Here is a 25690-nt window from a genome sequence, read left to right on the forward strand (position 1 = left end):
ATAGAAAAAAAGTTACCAACCGATATCTGAAAAACAAACAAACGGACTTCGACTTCGTGTTTCGGGCAATATCAAAACAAAGACGGCCGTTTCCGGCGTAATTTGACGCGCTGAATGCGATAAAACAAGTTTTAGGTTGCTAGCACGTATAGAAAAAAAGTTACCAACCGATATCTGAGAAACAAACAAACGGACTTAGACTTCGTGTTTCGAGCAATATCAAAACAAAGACAGCTGTTTCCGGCGTAATTTGACGCGCTGAATGCGATAAAACAAGTTTTAGCTTGCTAGCATGTATAGAAGAAAAGTTACCAACCGATATCTGAAAAACAAACAAACGGACTTCGACTTCGTGTTTCGAGCAATATCGAAACAAAGACGGCCGTTTCCGGCGTGATTTGACGCGCTGAATGCGATAAAACAAGTTTCAGCTCGCTAGCATGTATAGAAAAAAAGGTACCAACCGATATCTGAAAAACAAACAAACGGAATTTGACTTCGTCTATCGAGCAATATCAAAACAAAGACGGCCGTTTTCGGCGTAATTTGACGCGCTGAATGCGATTGAACAAGTTTCAGGTCGCTAGCATGTATAGAAGAAAAGTTACCAACCGATATCTGAAAAACAAACAAACGGACTTCGACTTCGTGTTTCGAGCAATATCGAAACAAAGACAGCTGTTTCCGGCGTAATTTGACGCGCTGAATGCGATAAAACAAGTTTTAGCTCGCTAGCATGTATAGAAAAAAAGTTACCAACCGATATCTGAAAAACAAACAAACGGACTTCGACTTCGTGTTTCGAGCAATATCAAAACAAAGACGGCCGTTTCCGGCGTAATTTGACGCGCTGAATGCGATGAAACAAGTTTCAGGTCGCTAGCATGTATAGAAAAAAAGTTACCAACCGATATCTGAAAAACAAACAAACGGACTTCGACTTCGTGTTTCGAGCAATATCGAAACAAAGACAGCTGTTTCCGGCGTAATTTGACGCGCTGAATGCGATAAAACAAGTTTTAGCTCGCTAGCATGTATAGAAAAAAAGTTACCAACCGATATCTGAAAAACAAACAAACGGACTTCGACTTCGTGTTTCGAGCAATATCAAAACAAAGACGGCCGTTTCCGGCGTAATTTGACGCGCTGAATGCGATGAAACAAGTTTCAGGTCGCTAGCATGTATAGAAAAAAAGTTACCAACCGATATCTGAAAAACAAACAAACGGACTTCGACTTCGTGTTTCGAGCAATATCAAAACAAAGACGGCCGTTTCCGGCGTAATTTGACGCGCTGAATGCAATAAAACAAGTTTTAGGTTGCTAGCACGTATAGAAAAAAAGTTACCAACCGATATCTGAGAAACAAACAAACGGACTTAGACTTCGTGTTTCGAGCAATATCAAAACAAAGACGGCCGTTTCCGGCGTGATTTGACGCGCTGAATGCGATAAAACAAGTTTAAGCTCGCTAGCATGTATAGAAAAAAAGTTACCAACCGATATCTGAAAAACAAACAAACGGACTTCGACTTCGTGTTTCGAGCAATATCAAAACAAAGACGGCCGTTTCCGGCGTAATTTGACGCGCTGAATGCGATGAAACAAGTTTCAGGTCGCTAGCATGTATAGAAAAAAAGTTACCAACCGATATCTGAAAAACAAACAAACGGACTTCGACTTCGTGTTTCGAGCAATATCAAAACAAAGACGGCCGTTTTCGGCGTAATTTGACGCGCTGAACGCGATCAAACAAGTTTTAGGTCGCTAGCATGTATAGAAAAAAAGTTACTCACCGATATCCACGAAACAAACAAACGGAAATCGACTTTGTCTATCGAGCAATATCAAAACAAAGACGGCCGTTTCCGGCGTAATTTGACGCACTGAATGCGATTCAACAAGTCTCAGGTCGCTAGCATGTATAGAAAAAAAGTTACTCACCGATATCTGAAAAACAAACAAACGGACTTCGACTTCGTGTTTCGAGCAATATCAAAACAAAGACGGCCGTTTCCGGCGTAATTTGACGCGCTGAATGCGATAAAACAAGTTTTAGGTTGCTAGCACGTATAGGAAAAAAGTTACCAACCGATATCTGAAAAACAAACAAACGGACTTCGACTTCGTGTTTCGAGCAATATCAAAACAAAGACGGCCGTTTCCGGCGTAATTTGACGCGCTGAATGCGATAAAACAAGTTTTAGGTTGCTAGCACGTATAGAAAAAAAGTTACCAACCGATATCTGAAAAACAAACAAACGGAATTTGACTTCGTCTATCGAGCAATATCAAAACAAAGACGGCCGTTTTCGGCGTAATTTGACGCGCTGAACGCGATCAAACAAGTTTTAGGTCGCTAGCATGTATAGAAAAAAAGTTACTCACCGATATCCACGAAACAAACAAACGGAAATCGACTTTGTCTATCGAGCAATATCAAAACAAAGACGGCCGTTTCCGGCGTAATTTGACGCGCTAAATGCGATTAAACAAGTTTCAGGTCGCTAGCATGTATAGAAAAAAGTTACCAACTGATATCTGAAAAACAAACAAACGGACTTCGACTTCGTGTTTCGAGCAATATCGAAACAAAGACGGCCGTTTCCGGCGTAATTTGACGCGCTGAATGCGATAAAACAAGTTTTAGGTCGCTAGCATGTATAGAAAAAAAGTTACCAACCGATATCTGAAAAACAAACAAACGGAAATCGACTTCGTCTATCGAGCAATATCAAAACAAAGACGGCCGTTTCCGGCGTAATTTGACGCGCTGAATGCGATAAAACAAGTTTCAGGTCGCTAGCATGTATAGAAAAAAAGTTACCAACCGATATCTGAAAAACAAACAAACGGAAATCGACTTCGTGTTTCGAGCAATATCAAAACAAAGACGGCCGTTTCCGGCGTAATTTGACGCGCTGAATGCGATGAAACAAGTTTCAGGTCGCTAGCATGTATAGAAAAAAAGTTACCAACCGATATCTGAAAAACAAACAAACGGACTTCGACTTCGTGTTTCGAGCAATATCAAAACAAAGACGGCCGTTTCCGGCGTAATTTCACGCGCTGAATGCGATAAAACAAGTTTTAGGTTGCTAGCACGTATAGAAAAAAAGTTACCAACCGATATCTGAGAAACAAACAAACGGACTTATACTTCGTGTTTCGAGCAATATCAAAACAAAGACAGCTGTTTCCGGCGTAATTTGACGCGCTGAATGCGATAAAACAAGTTTTAGCTCGCTAGCATGTATAGAAAAAAAGTTACCAACCGATATCTGAAAAACAAACAAACGGACTTCGACTTCGTGTTTCGAGCAATATCAAAACAAAGACGGCCGTTTCCGGCGTAATTTGACGCGCTGAATGCGATTGAACAAGTTTCAGGTCGCTAGCATGTATAGAAAAAAAGTTACCAACCGATATCTGAAAAACAAACAAACGGACTTCGACTTCGTGTTTCGAGCAATATCAAAACAAAGACGGCCGTTTTCGGCGTAATTTGACGCGCTGAATGCGATTGAACAAGTTTCAGGTCGCTAGCATGTATAGAAGAAAAGTTACCAACCGATATCTGAAAAACAAACAAACGGACTTCGACTTCGTGTTTCGAGCAATATCGAAACAAAGACAGCTGTTTCCGGCGTAATTTGACGCGCTGAATGCGATAAAACAAGTTTTAGGTCGCTAGCATGTATAGAAAAAAAGTTACCAACCGATATCTGAAAAACAAACAAACGGAAATCGACTTCGTCTATCGAGCAATATCAAAACAAAGACGGCCGTTTCCGGCGTAATTTGACGCGCTGAATGCGATAAAACAAGTTTCAGGTCGCTAGCATGTATAGAAAAAAAGTTACCAACCGATATCTGAAAAACAAACAAACGGAAATCGACTTCGTGTTTCGAGCAATATCAAAACAAAGACGGCCGTTTCCGGCGTAATTTGACGCGCTGAATGCGATGAAACAAGTTTCAGGTCGCTAGCATGTATAGAAAAAAAGTTACCAACCGATATCTGAAAAACAAACAAACGGACTTCGACTTCGTGTTTCGAGCAATATCAAAACAAAGACGGCCGTTTCCGGCGTAATTTGACGCGCTGAATGCGATAAAACAAGTTTTAGGTTGCTAGCACGTATAGAAAAAAAGTTACCAACCGATATCTGAGGAACAAACAAACGGACTTAGACTTCGTGTTTCGAGCAATATCAAAACAAAGACAGCTGTTTCCGGCGTAATTTGACGCGCTGAATGCGATAAAACAAGTTTTAGCTCGCTAGCATGTATAGAAAAAAAGTTACCAACCGATATCTGAAAAACAAACAAACGGACTTCGACTTCGTGTTTCGAGCAATATCAAAACAAAGACGGCCGTTTTCGGCGTAATTTGACGCGCTGAACGCGATCAAACAAGTTTTAGGTCGCTAGCATGTATAGAAAAAAAGTTACTCACCGATATCCACGAAACAAACAAACGGAAATCGACTTTGTCTATCGAGCAATATCGAAACAAAGACGGCTGTTTCCGGCGTAATTTGACGCACTGAATGCGATTAAACAAGTCTCAGGTCGCTAGCATGTATAGAAAAAAAGTTACTCACCGATATCCACGAAACAAACAAACGGAATTCGACTTCGTCTATCGAGCAATATCAAAACAAAGACGGCCGTTCTCGGCGTAATTTGACGCGCTGAACGCGATCAAACAAGTTTTAGGTCGCTAGCATGTATAGAAAAAAAGTTACTAACCGATATCTGAAAAACAAACAAACGGACTTCGACTTCGTGTTTCGAGCAATATCAAAACAAAGACGGCCGTTTCCGGCGTAATTTGACGCGCTGAATGCGATAAAACAAGTTTTAGGTTGCTAGCACGTATAGGAAAAAAGTTACCAACCGATATCTGAAAAACAAACAAACGGACTTCGACTTCGTGTTTCGAGCAATATCAAAACAAAGACGGCCGTTTCCGGCGTAATTTGACGCGCTGAATGCGATAAAACAAGTTTTAGGTTGCTAGCACGTATAGAAAAAAAGTTACCAACCGATATCTGAAAAACAAACAAACGGAATTTGACTTCGTCTATCGAGCAATATCAAAACAAAGACGGCCGTTTTCGGCGTAATTTGACGCGCTGAACGCGATCAAACAAGTTTTAGGTCGCTAGCATGTATAGAAAAAAAGTTACTCACCGATATCCACGAAACAAACAAACGGAAATCGACTTTGTCTATCGAGCAATATCAAAACAAAGACGGCCGTTTCCGGCGTAATTTGACGCGCTAAATGCGATTAAACAAGTTTCAGGTCGCTAGCATGTATAGAAAAAAAGTTACCAACTGATATCTGAAAAACAAACAAACGGACTTCGACTTCGTGTTTCGAGCAATATCGAAACAAAGACGGCCGTTTCCGGCGTAATTTGACGCGCTGAATGCGATAAAACAAGTTTTAGGTCGCTAGCATGTATAGAAAAAAAGTTACCAACCGATATCTGAAAAACAAACAAACGGAAATCGACTTCGTCTATCAAGCAATATCAAAACAAAGACGGCCGTTTCCGGCGTAATTTGACGCGCTGAATGCGATAAAACAAGTTTCAGGTCGCTAGCATGTATAGAAAAAAAGATACCAACCGATATCTGAAAAACAAACAAACGGAAATCGACTTCGTGTTTCGAGCAATATCAAAACAAAGACGGCCGTTTCCGGCGTAATTTGACGCGCTGAATGCGATGAAACAAGTTTCAGGTCGCTAGCATGTATAGAAAAAAAGTTACCAACCGATATCTGAAAAACAAACAAACGGACTTCGACTTCGTGTTTCGAGCAATATCAAAACAAAGACGGCCGTTTCCGGCGTAATTTGACGCGCTGAATGCGATAAAACAAGTTTTAGGTTGCTAGCACGTATAGAAAAAAAGGTACCAACCGATATCTGAGAAACAAACAAACGGACTTAGACTTCGTGTTTCGAGCAATATCAAAACAAAGACAGCTGTTTCCGGCGTAATTTGACGCGCTGAATGCGATAAAACAAGTTTTAGCTCGCTAGCATGTATAGAAAAAAAGTTACCAACCGATATCTGAAAAACAAACAAACGGACTTCGACTTCGTGTTTCAAGCAATATCAAAACAAAGACGGCCGTTTCCGGCGTAATTTGACGCGCTGAATGCGATTGAACAAGTTTCAGGTCGCTAGCATGTATAGAAAAAAAGTTACCAACCGATATCTGAAAAACAAACAAACGGACTTCGACTTCGTGTTTCGAGCAATATCAAAACAAAGACGGCCGTTTTCGGCGTAATTTGACGCGCTGAATGCGATTGAACAAGTTTTAGCTCGCTAGCATGTATAGAAAAAAAGTTACCAACCGATATCTGAAAAACAAACAAACGGACTTCGACTTCGTGTTTCGAGCAATATCGAAACAAAGACAGCTGTTTCCGGCGTAATTTGACGCGCTGAATGCGATAAAACAAGTTTTAGCTCGCTAGCATGTATAGAAAAAAAGTTACCAACCGATATCTGAAAAACAAACAAACGGACTTCGACTTCGTGTTTCGAGCAATATCGAAACAAAGACGGCCGTTTCCGGCGTAATTTGACGCGCTGAATGCGATAAAACAAGTTTTAGGTCGCTAGCATGTATAGAAAAAAAGTTACCAACCGATATCTGAAAAACAAACAAACGGAAATCGACTTCGTCTATCGAGCAATATCAAAACAAAGACGGCCGTTTCCGGCGTAATTTGACGCGCTAAATGCGATTAAACAAGTTTCAGGTCGCTAGCATGTATAGAAAAAAAGTTACCAACCGATATCTGAAAAACAAACAAACGGACTTCGACTTCGTGTTTCGAGCAATATCAAAACAAAGACGGCCGTTTCCGGCGTAATTTGACGCGCTGAATGCGATTGAACAAGTTTCAGGTCGCTAGCATGTATAGAAGAAAAGTTACCAACCGATATCTGAAAAACAAACAAACGGACTTCGACTTCGTGTTTCGAGCAATATCAAAACAAAGACGGCCGTTTCCGGCGTAATTTGACGCGCTGAATGCGATAAAACTAGTTTTAGGTTGCTAGCACGTATAGAAAAAAAGTTACCAACCGATATCTGAGAAACAAACAAACGGACTTAGACTTCGTGTTTCGAGCAATATCAAAACAAAGACAGCTGTTTCCGGCGTAATTTGACGCGCTGAATGCGATAAAACAAGTTTTAGCTTGCTAGCATGTATAGAAGAAAAGTTACCAACCGATATCTGAAAAACAAACAAACGGACTTCGACTTCGTGTTTCGAGCAATATCGAAACAAAGACGGCCGTTTCCGGCGTAATTTGACGCGCTGAATGCGATAAAACAAGTTTTAGGTCGCTAGCATGTATAGAAAAAAAGTTACCAACCGATATCTGAAAAACAAACAAACGGAAATCGACTTCGTCTATCGAGCAATATCAAAACAAAGACGGCCGTTTCCGGCGTAATTTGACGCGCTGAATGCGATAAAACAAGTTTTAGGTCGCTAGCATGTAAAGAAAAAAAGTTACCAACCGATATCTGAAAAACAAACAAACGAAAATCGACTTCGTCTATCGAGCAATATCAAAACAAAGACGGCCGTTTCCGGCGTAATTTGACGCGCTGAATGCGATTAAACAAGTTTCAGGTCGCTAGCATGTATAGAAAAAAAGTTACCAACCGATATCTGAAAAACAAACAAACGGACTTCGACTTCGTGTTTCGAGCAATATCAAAACAAAGACGGCCGTTTCCGGCGTAATTTGACGCGCTGAATGCGATGAAACAAGTTTCAGGTCGCTAGCATGTATAGAAAAAAAGTTACCAACCGATATCTGAAAAACAAACAAACGGACTCCGACTTCGTGTTTCGAGCAATATCAAAACAAAGACGGCCGTTTTCGGCGTAATTTGACGCGCTGAACGCGATCAAACAAGTTTTAGGTCGCTAGCATGTATAGAAAAAAAGTTACTCACCGATATCCACGAAACAAACAAACGGAAATCGACTTTGTCTATCGAGCAATATCAAAACAAAGACGGCCGTTTCCGGCGTAATTTGACGCACTGAATGCGATTCAACAAGTCTCAGGTCGCTAGCATGTATAGAAAAAAAGTTACTCACCGATATCTGAAAAACAAACAAACGGACTTCGACTTCGTGTTTCGAGCAATATCAAAACAAAGACGGCCGTTTCCGGCGTAATTTGACGCGCTGAATGCGATAAAACAAGTTTTAGGTTGCTAGCACGTATAGGAAAAAAGTTACCAACCGATATCTGAAAAACAAACAAACGGACTTCGACTTCGTGTTTCGAGCAATATCAAAACAAAGACGGCCGTTTCCGGCGTAATTTGACGCGCTGAATGCGATAAAACAAGTTTTAGGTTGCTAGCACGTATAGAAAAAAAGTTACCAACCGATATCTGAAAAACAAACAAACGGAATTTGACTTCGTCTATCGAGCAATATCAAAACAAAGACGGCCGTTTTCGGCGTAATTTGACGCGCTGAACGCGATCAAACAAGTTTTAGGTCGCTAGCATGTATAGAAAAAAAGTTACTCACCGATATCCACGAAACAAACAAACGGAAATCGACTTTGTCTATCGAGCAATATCAAAACAAAGACGGCCGTTTCCGGCGTAATTTGACGCGCTAAATGCGATTAAACAAGTTTCAGGTCGCTAGCATGTATAGAAAAAAGTTACCAACTGATATCTGAAAAACAAACAAACGGACTTCGACTTCGTGTTTCGAGCAATATCGAAACAAAGACGGCCGTTTCCGGCGTAATTTGACGCGCTGAATGCGATAAAACAAGTTTTAGGTCGCTAGCATGTATAGAAAAAAAGTTACCAACCGATATCTGAAAAACAAACAAACGGAAATCGACTTCGTCTATCGAGCAATATCAAAACAAAGACGGCCGTTTCCGGCGTAATTTGACGCGCTGAATGCGATAAAACAAGTTTCAGGTCGCTAGCATGTATAGAAAAAAAGTTACCAACCGATATCTGAAAAACAAACAAACGGAAATCGACTTCGTGTTTCGAGCAATATCAAAACAAAGACGGCCGTTTCCGGCGTAATTTGACGCGCTGAATGCGATTGAACAAGTTTCAGGTCGCTAGCATGTATAGAAAAAAAGTTAACAACCGATATCTGAAAAACAAACAAACGGACTTCGACTTCGTGTTTCGAGCAATATCAAAACAAAGACGGCCGTTTTCGGCGTAATTTGACGCGCTGAATGCGATTGAACAAGTTTCAGGTCGCTAGCATGTATAGAAGAAGAGTTACCAACCGATATCTGAAAAACAAACAAACGGACTTCGACTTCGTGTTTCGAGCAATATCGAAACAAAGACAGCTGTTTCCGGCGTAATTTGACGCGCTGAATGCGATAAAACAAGTTTTAGCTCGCTAGCATGTATAGAAAAAAAGTTACCAACCGATATCTGAAAAACAAACAAACGGACTTCGACTTCGTGTTTCGAGCAATATCGAAACAAAGACGGCCGTTTCCGGCGTAATTTGACGCGCTGAATGCGATAAAACAAGTTTTAGGTCGCTAGCATGTATAGAAAAAAAGTTACCAACCGATATCTAAAAAACAAACAAACGGAAATCGACTTCGTCTATCGAGCAATATCAAAACAAAGACGGCCGTTTCCGGCGTAATTTGACGCGCTAAATGCGATTAAACAAGTTTCAGGTCGCTAGCATGTATAGAAAAAAAGTTACCAACCGATATCTGAAAAACAAACAAACGGACTTCGACTTCGTGTTTCGAGCAATATTAAAACAAAGACGGCCGTTTCCGGCGTAATTTGACGCGCTGACTGCGATTGAACAAGTTTCAGGTCGCTAGCATGTATAGAAAAAAAGTTACCAACCGATATCTGAAAAACAAACAAACGGACTTCGACTTCGTGTTTCGAGCAATATCAAAACAAAGACGGCCGTTTCCGGCGTAATTTGACGCGCTGAATGCGATAAAACAAGTTTTAGGTTGCTAGCACGTATAGAAAAAAAGTTACCAACCGATATCTGAAAAACAAACAAACGGACTTCGACTTCGTGTTTCGAGCAATATCGAAACAAAGACAGCTGTTTCCGGCGTAATTTGACGCGCTGAATGCGATAAAACAAGTTTTAGGTCGCTAGCATGTATAGAAAAAAAGTTACCAACCGATATCTGAAAAACAAACAAACGGAAATCGACTTCGTCTATCGAGCAATATCAAAACAAAGACGGCCGTTTCCGGCGTAATTTGACGGGCTGAATGCGATAAAACAAGTTTCAGGTCGCTAGCATGTATAGAAAAAAAGTTACCAACCGATATCTGAAAAACAAACAAACGGAAATCGACTTCGTGTTTCGAGCAATATCAAAACAAAGAAGGCCGTTTCCGGCGTAATTTGACGCGCTGAATGCGATGAAACAAGTTTCAGGTCGCTAGCATGTATAGAAAAAAAGTTACCAACCGATATCTGAAAAACAAACAAACGGACTTCGACTTCGTGTTTCGAGCAATATCAAAACAAAGACGGCCGTTTCCGGCGTAATTTGACGCGCTGAATGCGATAAAACAAGTTTTAAGTTGCTAGCACGTATAGAAAAAAAGTTACCAACCGATATCTGAGAAACAAACAAACGGACTTAGACTTCGTGTTTCGAGCAATATCAAAACGAAGACAGCTGTTTCCGGCGTAATTTGACGCGCTGAATGCGATAAAACAAGTTTTAGCTCGCTAGCATGTATAGAAAAAAAGTTACCAACCGATATCTGAAAAACAAACAAACGGACTTCGACTTCGTGTTTCGAGCAATATCAAAACAAAGACGGCCGTTTCCGGCGTAATTTGACGCGCTGAATGCGATTGAACAAGTTTCAGGTCGCTAGCATGTATAGAAAAAAAGTTAACAACCGATATCTGAAAAACAAACAAACGGACTTCGACTTCGTGTTTCGAGCAATATCAAAACAAAGACGGCCGTTTTCGGCGTAATTTGACGCGCTGAATGCGATTGAACAAGTTTCAGGTCGCTAGCATGTATAGAAGAAGAGTTACCAACCGATATCTGAAAAACAAACAAACGGACTTCGACTTCGTGTTTCGAGCAATATCGAAACAAAGACAGCTGTTTCCGGCGTAATTTGACGCGCTGAATGCGATAAAACAAGTTTCAGCTCGCTAGCATGTATAGAAAAAAAGTTACCAACCGATATCTGAAAAACAAACAAACGGACTTCGACTTCGTGTTTCGAGCAATATCGAAACAAAGACGGCCGTTTCCGGCGTAATTTGACGCGCTGAATGCGATAAAACAAGTTTTAGGTCGCTAGCATGTATAGAAAAAAAGTTACCAACCGATATCTAAAAAACAAACAAACGGAAATCGACTTCGTCTATCGAGCAATATCAAAACAAAGACGGCCGTTTCCGGCGTAATTTGACGCGCTAAATGCGATTAAACAAGTTTCAGGTCGCTAGCATGTATAGAAAAAAAGTTACCAACCGATATCTGAAAAACAAACAAACGGACTTCGACTTCGTGTTTCGAGCAATATCAAAACAAAGACGGCCGTTTTCGGCGTAATTTGACGCGCTGAATGCGATTGAACAAGTTTCAGGTCGCTAGCATGTATAGAAGAAGAGTTACCAACCGATATCTGAAAAACAAACAAACGGACTTCGACTTCGTGTTTCGAGCAATATCGAAACAAAGACAGCTGTTTCCGGCGTAATTTGACGCGCTGAATGCGATAAAACAAGTTTTAGCTCGCTAGCATGTATAGAAAAAAAGTTACCAACCGATATCTGAAAAACAAACAAACGGACTTCGACTTCGTGTTTCGAGCAATATCGAAACAAAGACGGCCGTTTCCGGCGTAATTTGACGCGCTGAATGCGATAAAACAAGTTTTAGGTCGCTAGCATGTATAGAAAAAAAGTTACCAACCGATATCTAAAAAACAAACAAACGGAAATCGACTTCGTCTATCGAGCAATATCAAAACAAAGACGGCCGTTTCCGGCGTAATTTGACGCGCTAAATGCGATTAAACAAGTTTCAGGTCGCTAGCATGTATAGAAAAAAAGTTACCAACCGATATCTGAAAAATAAACAAACGGACTTCGACTTCGTGTTTCGAGCAATATCAAAACAAAGACGGCCGTTTCCGGCGTAATTTGACGCGCTGACTGCGATTGAACAAGTTTCAGGTCGCTAGCATGTATAGAAAAAAAGTTACCAACCGATATCTGAAAAACAAACAAACGGACTTCGACTTCGTGTTTCGAGCAATATCAAAACAAAGACGGCCGTTTCCGGCGTAATTTGACGCGCTGAATGCGATAAAACAAGTTTTAGGTTGCTAGCACGTATAGAAAAAAAGTTACCAACCGATATCTGAGAAACAAACAAACGGACTTAGACTTCGTGTTTCGAGCAATATCAAAACAAAGACAGCTGTTTCCGGCGTAATTTGACGCGCTGAATGCGATAAAACAAGTTTTAGCTTGCTAGCATGTATAGAAGAAAAGTTACCAACCGATATCTGAAAAACAAACAAACGGACTTCGACTTCGTGTTTCGAGCAATATCGAAACAAAGACGGCCGTTTCCGGCGTAATTTGACGCGCTGAATGCGATAAAACAAGTTTTAGGTCGCTAGCATGTATAGAAAAAAAGTTACCAACCGATATCTGAAAAACAAACAAACGGAAATCGACTTCGTCTATCGAGCAATATCAAAACAAAGACGGCCGTTTCCGGCGTAATTTGACGCGCTGAATGCGATAAAACAAGTTTTAGGTCGCTAGCATGTAAAGAAAAAAAGTTACCAACCGATATCTGAAAAACAAACAAACGGACTTCGACTTCGTGTTTCGAGCAATATCAAAACAAAGACGGCCGTTTCCGGCGTAATTTGACGCGCTAAATGCGATTCAACAAGTTTCAGGTCGCTAGCATGTATAGAAAAAAAGTTACCAACCGATATCTGAAAAACAAACAAACGGACTTCGACTTCGTGTTTCGAGCAATATCAAAACAAAGACGGCCGTTTCCGGCGTAATTTGACGCGCTGAATGCGATAAAACAAGTTTTAGGTTGCTAGCACGTATAGAAAAAAAGTTACCAACCGATATCTGAGAAACAAACAAACGGACTTAGACTTCGTGTTTCGAGCAATATCAAAACAAAGACAGCTGTTTCCGGCGTAATTTGACGCGCTGAATGCGATAAAACAAGTTTTAGCTCGCTAGCATGTATAGAAGAAAAGTTACCAACCGATATCTGAAAAACAAACAAACGGACTTCGACTTCGTGTTTCGAGCAATATCGAAACAAAGACGGCCGTTTCCGGCGTAATTTGACGCGCTGAATGCGATAAAACAATTTTCAGGTCGCTAGCATGTATAGAAAAAAAGTTACCAACCGATATCTGAAAGACAAACAAACGGACTTCGACTTCGTCTATCGAGCAATATCAAAACAAAGACGGCCGTTTCCGGCGTGATTTGACGCGCTGAATGCGATAAAACAAGTTTAAGCTCGCTAGCATGTATAGAAAAAAAGTTACCAACCGATATCTGGAAAACAAACAAACGGAATTTGACTTCGTCTATCGAGCAATATCAAAACAAAGACGGCCGTTTTCGGCGTAATTTGACGCGCTGAACGCGATCAAACAAGTTTTAGGTCGCTAGCATGTATAGAAAAAAAGTTACTCACCGATATCCACGAAACAAACAAACGGAAATCGACTTTGTCTATCGAGCAATATCAAAACAAAGACGGCCGTTTCCGGCGTAATTTGACGCACTGAATGCGATTAAACAAGTCTCAGGTCGCTAGCATGTATAGAAAAAAAGTTACTCACCGATATCCACGAAACAAACAAACGGAATTCGACTTCGTCTATCGAGCAATATCAAAACAAAGACGGCCGTTCTCGGCGTAATTTGACTCGCTGAACGCGATCAAACAAGTTTTAGGTCGCTAGCATGTATAGAAAAAAAGTTACTAACCGATATCTGAAAAACAAACAAACGGACTTCGACTTCGTGTTTCGAGCAATATCAAAACAAAGACGGCCGTTTCCGGCGTAATTTGACGCGCTGAATGCGATAAAACAAGTTTTAGGTTGCTAGCACGTATAGGAAAAAAGTTACCAACCGATATCTGAAAAACAAACAAACGGACTTCGACTTCGTGTTTCGAGCAATATCAAAACAAAGACGGCCGTTTCCGGCGTAATTTGACGCGCTGAATGCGATAAAACAAGTTTTAGCTCGCTAGCATGTATAGAAAAAAAGTTACCAACCGATATCTGAAAAACAAACAAACGGACTTCGACTTCGTGTTTCGAGCAATATCGAAACAAAGACGGCCGTTTCCGGCGTAATTTGACGCGCTGAATGCGATAAAACAAGTTTTAGGTCGCTAGCATGTATAGAAAAAAAGTTACCAACCGATATCTGAAAAACAAACAAACGGAAATCGACTCCGTCTATCGAGCAATATCAAAACAAAGACGGCCGTTTCCGGCGTAATTTGACGCGCTAAATGCGATTAAACAAGTTTCAGGTCGCTAGCATGTATAGAAAAAAAGTTACCAACCGATATCTGAAAAACAAACAAACGGACTTCGACTTCGTGTTTCGAGCAATATCAAAACAAAGACGGCCGTTTCCGGCGTAATTTGACGCGCTGAATGCGATTGAACAAGTTTCAGGTCGCTAGCATGTATAGAAAAAAAGTTACCAACCGATATCTGAAAAACAAACAAACGGACTTCGACTTCGTGTTTCGAGCAATATCAAAACAAAGACGGCCGTTTCCGGCGTAATTTGACGCGCTGAATGCGATAAAACAAGTTTTAGGTTGCTAGCACGTATAGAAAAAAAGTTACCAACCGATATCTGAGAAACAAACAAACGGACTTAGACTTCGTGTTTCGAGCAATATCAAAACAAAGACAGCTGTTTCCGGCGTAATTTGACGCGCTGAATGCGATAAAACAAGTTTTAGCTCGCTAGCATGTATAGAAGAAAAGTTACCAACCGATATCTGAAAAACAAACAAACGGAAATCGACTCCGTCTATCGAGCAATATCAAAACAAAGACGGCCGTTTCCGGCGTAATTTGACGCGCTAAATGCGATTAAACAAGTTTCAGGTCGCTAGCATGTATAGAAAAAAAGTTACCAACCGATATCTGAAAAACAAACAAACGGACTTCGACTTCGTGTTTCGAGCAATATCAAAACAAAGACGGCCGTTTCCGGCGTAATTTGACGCGCTGAATGCGATTGAACAAGTTTCAGGTCGCTAGCATGTATAGAAAAAAAGTTACCAACCGATATCTGAAAAACAAACAAACGGACTTCGACTTCGTGTTTCGAGCAATATCAAAACAAAGACGGCCGTTTCCGGCGTAATTTGACGCGCTGAATGCGATAAAACAAGTTTTAGGTTGCTAGCACGTATAGAAAAAAAGTTACCAACCGATATCTGAGAAACAAACAAACGGACTTAGACTTCGTGTTTCGAGCAATATCAAAACAAAGACAGCTGTTTCCGGCGTAATTTGACGCGCTGAATGCGATAAAACAAGTTTTAGCTCGCTAGCATGTATAGAAGAAAAGTTACCAACCGATATCTGAAAAACAAACAAACGGACTTCGACTTCGTGTTTCGAGCAATATCGAAACAAAGACGGCCGTTTCCGGCGTAATTTGACGCGCTGAATGCGATACAACAAGTTTTAGGTCGCTAGCATGTAAAGAAAAAAAGTTACCAACCGATATCTGAAAAACAAACAAACGAAAATCGACTTCGTCTATCGAGCAATATCAAAACAAAGACGGCCGTTTCCGGCGTAATTTGACGCGCTGAATGCGATTAAACAAGTTTCAGGTCGCTAGCATGTATAGAAAAAAAGTTACCAACCGATATCTGAAAAACAAACAAACGGACTTCGACTTCGTGTTTCGAGCAATATCAAAACAAAGACGGCCGTTTCCGGCGTAATTTGACGCGCTGAATGCGATGAAACAAGTTTCAGGTCGCTAGCATGTATAGAAAAAAAGTTACCAACCGATATCTGAAAAACAAACAAACGGACTTCGACTTCGTGTTTCGAGCAATATCAAAACAAAGACGGCCGTTTCCGGCGTAATTTGACGCGCTGAATGCGATAAAACAAGTTTTAGGTTGCTAGCACGTATAGAAAAAAAGTTACCAACCGATATCTGAGAAACAAACAAACGGACTTAGACTTCGTGTTTCGAGCAATATCAAAACAAAGACAGCTGTTTCCGGCGTAATTTGACGCGCTGAATGCGATAAAACAAGTTTTAGCTCGCTAGCATGTATAGAAGAAAAGTTACCAACCGATATCTGAAAAACAAACAAACGGACTTCGACTTCGTGTTTCGAGCAATATCGAAACAAAGACGGCCGTTTCCGGCGTAATTTGACGCGCTGAATGCGATAAAACAATTTTCAGGTCGCTAGCATGTATAGAAAAAAAGTTACCAACCGATATCTGAAAGACAAACAAACGGACTTCGACTTCGTCTATCGAGCAATATCAAAACAAAGACGGCCGTTTCCGGCGTGATTTGACGCGCTGAATGCGATAAAACAAGTTTAAGCTCGCTAGCATGTATAGAAAAAAAGTTACCAACCGATATCTGAAAGACAAACAAACGGACTTCGACTTCGTCTATCGAGCAATATCAAAACAAAGACGGCCGTTTCCGGCGTGATTTGACGCGCTGAATGCGATAAAACAAGTTTAAGCTCGCTAGCATGTATAGAAAAAAAGTTACCAACCGATATCTGAAAAACAAACAAACGGAATTTGACTTCGTCTATCGAGCAATATCAAAACAAAGACGGCCGTTTTCGGCGTAATTTGACGCGCTGAACGCGATCAAACAAGTTTTAGGTCGCTAGCATGTATAGAAAAAAAGTTACTCACCGATATCGACGAAATAAACAAACGGAAATCGACTTTGTCTATCGAGCAATATCAAAACAAAGACGGCCGTTTTCGGCGTAATTTGACGCGCTGAACGCGATCAAACAAGTTTTAGGTCGCTAGCATGTATAGAAAAAAAGTTACTCACCGATATCCACGAAACAAACAAACGGAAATCGACTTTGTCTATCGAGCAATATCAAAACAAAGACGGCCGTTTCCGGCGTAATTTGACGCGCTAAATGCGATTAAACAAGTTTCAGGTCGCTAGCATGTATAGAAAAAAAGTTACCAACTGATATCTGAGAAACAAACAAACGGACTTAGACTTCGTGTTTCGAGCAATATCAAAACAAAGACAGCTGTTTCCGGCGTAATTTGACGCGCTGAATGCGATAAAACAAGTTTTAGCTCGCTAGCATGTATAGAAAAAAAGTTACCAACCGATATCTGAAAAACAAACAAACGGACTTCGACTTCGTGTTTCGAGCAATATCGAAACAAAGACGGCCGTTTCCGGCGTAATTCGACGCGCTGAATGCGATAAAACAAGTTTTAGCTCGCTAGCATGTATAGAAGAAAAGTTACCAACCGATATCTGAAAAACAAACAAACGGACTTCGACTTCGTGTTTCGAGCAATATCGAAACAAAGACGGCCGTTTCCGGCGTAATTTGACGCGCTGAATGCGATAAAACAATTTTCAGGTCGCTAGCATGTATAGAAAAAAAGTTACCAACCGATATCTGAAAGACAAACAAACGGACTCCGACTTCGTCTATCGAGCAATATCAAAACAAAGACGGCCGTTTTCGGCGTAATTTGACGCGCTGAATGCGATTAAACAAGTCTCAGGTCGCTAGCATGTATAGAAAAAAAGTTACTCACCGATATCCACGAAACAAACAAACGGAAATCGACTTTGTCTATCGAGCAATATCAAAACAAAGACCGCCGTTTCCGGCGTAATTTGACGCGCTGAATGCGATTAAACAAGTCTCAGGTCGCTAGCATGTATAGAAAAAAAGTTACTCACCGATATCCACGAAACAAACAAACGGAATTCGACTTCGTCTATCAAGCAATATCAAAACAAAGACGGCCGTTTCCGGCGTGATTTGACGCGCTGAATGCGATAAAACAAGTTTTAGCTCGCTAGCATGTATAGAAAAAAAGGTACCAACCGATATCTGAAAAACAAACAAACGGAATTTGACTTCGTCTATCGAGCAATATCAAAACGAAGACGGCCGTTTTCGGCGTAATTTGACGCGCTGAACGCGATCAAACAAGTTTTAGGTCGCTAGCATTTATAGAAAAAAAGTTACTCACCGATATCCACGAAACAAACAAACGAAAATCGACTTTGTCTATCGAGCAATATCAAAACAAAGACGGCCGTTTCCGGCGTAATTTGACGCGCTAAATGCGATTAAACAAGTTTCAGGTCGCTAGCATGTATAGAAAAAAAGTTACCAACCGATATCTGAGAAACAAACAAACGGACTTCGACTTCGTGTTTCAAGCAATATCAAAACAAAGACGGCCGTTTCCGGCGTAATTTGACGCGCTGAATGCGATAAAACAAGTTTTAGCTCGCTAGCATGTATAGAAAAAAAGTTACCAACCGATATCCGCAAAACAAACAGACGGAAATCGACTTCGTCTATCGAGCAGTATCGAAACAAAGACGGCCGTTTCCGGCGTGATTTGACGCGCTGAATGCGATAAAACAAGTTTTAGCTCGCTAGCATGTATAGAAAAAAAGTTACCAACCGATATCCGAAAAACAAACAGACGGAAATCGACTTCGTCTATCGAGCAGTATCGAAACAAAGACGGCCGTTTCCGGCGTGATTTGACGCGCTGAATGCGATAAAACAAGTTTTAGCTCGCTAGCATGTATAGAAAAAAAGTTACTCACCGATATCCACGAAACAAACAAACGGAATTTGACTTCGTCTATCGAGCAATATCAGAACAAAGACGGCTGTTTTCGGCGTAATTTGACGCGCTGAACGCGATCAAAGTAGTTTCAGGTCGCTAGCATGTATAGAAAAAAAGTTACTCACCGATATCGACGAAACAAACAAACGGAAATCGACTTTGTCTATCGAGCAATATCAAAACAAAGACGGCCGTTTCCGGCGTAATTTGACGCGCTGAATGCGATTAAACAAGTCTCAGGTCGCTAGCATGTATAGAAAAAAAGTTACTCACCGATATCCACGAAACAAACAAACGGAATTCGACTTCGTCTATCGAGCAATATCAAAACAAAGACGGCCGTTCTCGGCGTAATTTGACGCGCTGAACGCGATCAAACAAGTTTTAGGTCGCTAGCACGTATAGAAAGAAAGTTACCAACCGATATCTGAAAAACAAACAAACGGACTTCGACTTCGTGTTTCGAGCAATATCGAAACAAAGACGGCCGTTTCCGGCGTAATTTGACGCGCTGAATGCGATAAAACAAGTTTTAGCTCGCTAGCATGTATAGAAAAAAAGTTACTCACCGATATCCACGAAACAAACAAACGGAATTTGACTTCGTCTATCGAGCAATATCAAAACAAAGACGGCCGTTCTCGGCGTAATTTGACGCGCTGAACGCGATCAAACAAGTTTTAGGTCGCTAGCATGTATGGAAGAAAAGTTACCAACCGATATCTGAGAAACAAACAAACGGACTTAGACTTCGTGTTTCGAGCAATATCAAAACAAAGACAGCTGTTTCCGGCGTAATTTGACGCGCTGAATGCGATAAAACAAGTTTTAGCTCGCTAGCATGTATAGAAAAAAAGTTACCAACCGATATCTGAAAAACAAACAAACGGACTTCGACTTCGTGTTTCGAGCAATATCGAAACAAAGACGGCCGTTTCCGGCGTAATTCGACGCGCTGAATGCGATAAAACAAGTTTTAGGTCGCTAGCATGTATAGAAAAAAAGTTACCAACCGATATCTGAAAAACAAACAGACGAAAATCGACTTCGTCTATCGAGCAGTATCGAAACAAAGACGGCCGTTTCCGGCGTAATTTGACGCGCTGAATGCGATAAAACAATTTTCAGGTCGCTAGCATGTATAGAAAAAAAGTTACCAACCGATATCTGAAAGACAAACAAACGGAGTTCGACTTCGTCTATCGAGCAATATCAAAACAAAGACGGCCGTTTCCGGCGTGATTTGACGCGCTGAATGCGATAAAACAAGTTTTAGCTCGCTAGCATGTATAGAAAAAAAGTTACCAACCGATATCCGAAAAACAAACAGACGGAAATCGACTTCGTCTATCGAGCAGTATCGAAACTAAGACGGCCGTTTCCGGCGTGATTTGACGCGCTGAATGCGATAAAACAAGTTTTAGCTCGCTATCATGTATAGAAAAAAAGTTACTCACCGATATCCACGAAACAAACAAACGGAATTTGACTTCGTCTATCGAGCAATATCAGAACAAAGACGGCCGTTTTCGGCGTAATTTGACGCGCTGAACGCGATCAAAGTAGTTTCAGGTCGCTAGCATGTATAGAAAAAAAGTTACTCACCGATATCGACGAAACAAACAAACGGAAATCGACTTTGTCTATCGAGCAATATCAAAACAAAGACGGCCGTTTCCGGCGTAATTTGACGCGCTGAATGCGATTAAACAAGTCTCAGGTCGCTAGCATGTATAGAAAAAAAGTTACTCACCGATATCCACGAAACAAACAAACGGAATTCGACTTCGTCTATCGAGCAATATCAAAACAAAGACGGCCGTTCTCGGCGTAATTTGACGCGCTGAACGCGATCAAACAAGTTTTAGGTCGCTAGCACGTATAGAAAGAAAGTTACCAACCGATATCTGAAAAACAAACAAACGGACTTCGACTTCGTGTTTCGAGCAATATCGAAACAAAGACGGCCGTTTCCGGCGTAATTTGACGCGATGAATGCGATAAAACAAGTTTTAGCTCGCTAGCATGTATAGAAAAAAAGTTACTCACCGATATCCACGAAACAAACAAACGGAATTTGACTTCGTCTATCGAGCAATATCAAAACAAAGACGGCCGTTCTCGGCGTAATTTGACGCGCTGAACGCGATCAAACAAGTTTTAGGTCGCTAGCATGTATGGAAAAAAAGTTACCAACCGATATCTGAGAAACAAACAAACGGACTTAGACTTCGTGTTTCGAGCAATATCAAAACAAAGACAGCTGTTTCCCGCGTAATTTGACGCGCTGAATGCGATAAAACAAGTTTCAGCTCGCTAGCATGTATAGAAAAAAAGTTACCAACCGATATCTGAAAAACAAACAAACGGACTTCGACTTCGTGTTTCGAGCAATATCGAAACAAAGACGGCCGTTTCCGGCCTAATTCGACGCGCTGAATGCGATAAAACAAGTTTTAGGTCGCTAGCATGTATAGAAAAAAAGTTACCAACCGATATCTGAAAAACAAACAGACGGAAATCGACTTCGTCTATCGAGCAGTATCGAAACAAAGACGGCCGTTTCCGGCGTAATTTGACGCGCTGAATGCGATAAAACAATTTTCAGGTCGCTAGCATGTATAGAAAAAAAGTTACCAACCGATATCTAAAAGACAAACAAACGGACTTCGACTTCGTCTATCGAGCAATATCAAAACAAAGACGGCCGTTTCCGGCGTGATTTGACGCGCTGAATGCGATAAAACAAGTTTTAGCTCGCTAGCATGTATAGAAAGAAAGTTACCAACCGATATCCGAAAAACAAACAGACGGAAATCGACTTCGTTTATCGAGCAGTATCGAAACAAAGACGGCCGTTTCCGGCGTGATTTGACGCGCTGAATGCGATAAAACAAGTTTTAGCTCGCTAGCATGTATAGAAAAAAAGTTACTCACCGATATCCACGAAACAAACAAACGGAATTTGACTTCGTCTATCGAGCAATATCAGAACAAAGACGGCCGTTTTCGGCGTAATTTGACGCGCTGAACGCGATCAAAGTAGTTTCAGGTCGCTAGCATGTATAGAAAAAAAGTTACTCACCGATATCGACGAAACAAACAAACGGAAATCGACTTTGTCTATCGAGCAATATCAAAACAAAGACGGCCGTTTCCGGCGTAATTTGACGCGCTGAATGCGATTAAACAAGTCTCAGGTCGCTAGCATGTATAGAAAAAAAGTTACTCACCGATATCCACGAAACAAACAAACGGAATTCGACTTCGTCTATCGAGCAATATCAAAACAAAGACGGCCGTTCTCGGCGTAATTTGACGCGCTGAACGCGATCAAACAAGTTTTAGGTTGCTAGCACGTATAGAAAGAAAGTTACCAACCGATATCTGAAAAACAAACAAACGGACTTCGACTTCGTGTTTCGAGCAATATCGAAACAAAGACGGCCGTTTCCGGCGTAATTTGACGCGCTGAATGCGATAAAACAAGTTTTAGCTCGCTAGCATGTATAGAAAAAAAGTTACTCACCGATATCCACGAAACAAACAAACGGAATTTGACTTCGTCTATCGAGCAATATCAAAACAAAGACGGCCGTTCTCGGCGTAATTTGACGCGCTGAACGCGATCAAACAAGTTTTAGGTCGCTAGCATGTATGGAAGAAAAGTTACCAACCGATATCTGAGAAACAAACAAACGGACTTAGACTTCGTGTTTCGAGCAATATCAAAACAAAGACAGCTGTTTCCGGCGTAATTTGACGCGCTGAATGCGATAAAACAAGTTTTAGCTCGCTAGCATGTATAGAAAAAAAGTTACCAACCGATATCTGAAAAACAAACAAACGGACTTCGACTTCGTGTTTCGAGCAATATCGAAACAAAGACGGCCGTTTCCGGCGTAATTCGACGCGCTGAATGCGATAAAACAAGTTTTAGGTCGCTAGCATGTATAGAAAAAAAGTTACCAACCGATATCTGAAAAACAAACAGACGAAAATCGACTTCGTCTATCGAGCAGTATCGAAACAAAGACGGCCGTTTCCGGCGTAATTTGACGCGCTGAATGCGATAAAACAATTTTCAGGTCGCTAGCATGTATAGAAAAAAAGTTACCAACCGATATCTGAAAGACAAACAAACGGAGTTCGACTTCGTCTATCGAGCAATATCAAAACAAAGACGGCCGTTTCCGGCGTGATTTGACGCGCTGAATGCGATAAAACAAGTTTTAGCTCGCTAGCATGTATAGAAAAAAAGTTACCAACCGATATCCGAAAAACAAACAGACGGAAATCGACTTCGTCTATCGAGCAGTATCGAAACAAAGACGGCCGTTTCCGGCGTGATTTGACGCGCTGAACGCGATCAAACAAGTTTTAGGTCGCTAGCACGTATAGAAAGAAAGTTACCAACCGATATCTGAAAAACAAACAAACGGACTTCGACTTCGTGTTTCGAGCAATATCGAAACAAAGACGGCCGTTTCCGGCGTAATTTGACGCGCTGAATGCGATAAAACAAGTTTTAGCTCGCTAGCATGTATAGAAAAAAAGTTACTCACCGATATCCACGAAACAAACAAACGGAATTTGACTTCGTCTATCGAGCAATATCAAAACAAAGACGGCCGTTCTCGGCGTAATTTGACGCGCTGAACGCGATCAAACAAGTTTTAGGTCGCTAGCATGTATGGAAGAAAAGTTACCAACCGATATCTGAGAAACAAACAAACGGACTTAGACTTCGTGTTTCGAGCAATATCAAAACAAAGACAGCTGTTTCCGGCGTAATTTGACGCGCTGAATGCGATAAAACAAGTTTTAGCTCGCTAGCATGTATAGAAAAAAAGTTACCAACCGATATCTGAAAAACAAACAAACGGACTTCGACTTCGTGTTTCGAGCAATATCGAAACAAAGACGGCCGTTTCCGGCGTAATTCGACGCGCTGAATGCGATAAAACAAGTTTTAGGTCGCTAGCATGTATAGAAAAAAAGTTACCAACCGATATCTGAAAAACAAACAGACGAAAATCGACTTCGTCTATCGAGCAGTATCGAAACAAAGACGGCCGTTTCCGGCGTAATTTGACGCGCTGAATGCGATAAAACAATTTTCAGGTCGCTAGCATGTATAGAAAAAAAGTTACCAACCGATATCTGAAAGACAAACAAACGGAGTTCGACTTCGTCTATCGAGCAATATCAAAACAAAGACGGCCGTTTCCGGCGTGATTTGACGCGCTGAATGCGATAAAACAAGTTTTAGCTCGCTAGCATGTATAGAAAAAAAGTTACCAACCGATATCCGAAAAACAAACAGACGGAAATCGACTTCGTCTATCGAGCAGTATCGAAACAAAGACGGCCGTTTCCGGCGTGATTTGACGCGCTGAATGCGATAAAACAAGTTTTAGCTCGCTAGCATGTATAGAAAAAAAGTTACTCACCGATATCCACGAAACAAACAAACGGAATTTGACTTCGTCTATCGAGCAATATCAGAACAAAGACGGCCGTTTTCGGCGTAATTTGACGCGCTGAACGCGATCAAAGTAGTTTCAGGTCGCTAGCATGTATATAAAAAAAGTTACTCACCGATATCGACGAAACAAACAAACGGAAATCGACTTTGTCTATCGAGCAATATCAAAACAAAGACGGCCGTTTCCGGCGTAATTTGACGCGCTGAATGCGATTAAACAAGTCTCAGGTCGCTAGCATGTATAGAAAAAAAGTTACTCACCGATATCCACGAAACAAACAAACGGAATTCGACTTCGTCTATCGAGCAATATCAAAACAAAGACGGCCGTTCTCGGCGTAATTTGACGCGCTGAACGCGATCAAACAAGTTTTAGGTCGCTAGCATGTATAGAAAGAAAGTTACCAACCGATATCTGAAAAACAAACAAACGGACTTCGACTTCGTGTTTCGAGCAATATCGAAACAAAGACGGCCGTTTCCGGCGTAATTTGACGCGCTGAATGCGATAAAACAAGTTTTAGCTCGCTAGCATGTATAGAAAAAAAGTTACCAACCGATATCTGAAAAACAAACAAACGGACTTCGACTTCGTGTTTCGAGCAATATCGAAACAAAGACGGCCGTTTCCGGCCTAATTCGACGCGCTGAATGCGATAAAACAAGTTTTAGGTCGCTAGCATGTATAGAAAAAAAGTTACCAACCGATATCTGAAAAACAAACAGACGGAAATCGACTTCGTCTATCGAGCAGTATCGAAACGAAGACGGCCGTTTCCGGCGTAATTTGACGCGCTGAATGCGATAAAACAATTTTCAGGTCGCTAGCATGTATAGAAAAAAAGTTACCAACCGATATCTGAAAGACAAACAAACGGACTTCGACTTCGTCTATCGAGCAATATCAAAACAAAGACGGCCGTTTCCGGCGTGATTTGACGCGCTGAATGCGATGAAACAAGTTTTAGCTCGCTAGCATGTATAGAAAGAAAGTTACCAACCGATATCCGAAAAACAAACAGACGGAAATCGACTTCGTTTATCGAGCAGTATCGAAACAAAGACGGCCGTTTCCGGCGTGATTTGACGCGCTGAATGCGATAGAACAAGTTTTAGCTCGCTAGCATGTATAGAAAAAAAGTTACTCACCGATATCCACGAAACAAACAAACGGAATTTGACTTCGTCTATCAAGCAATATCAAAACAAAGACGGCC

This window comes from Diprion similis, chromosome 9 (assembly GCF_021155765.1).
Source record: "Diprion similis isolate iyDipSimi1 chromosome 9, iyDipSimi1.1, whole genome shotgun sequence".
Classification (NCBI taxonomy): Eukaryota; Metazoa; Arthropoda; class Insecta; order Hymenoptera; family Diprionidae; genus Diprion; species Diprion similis.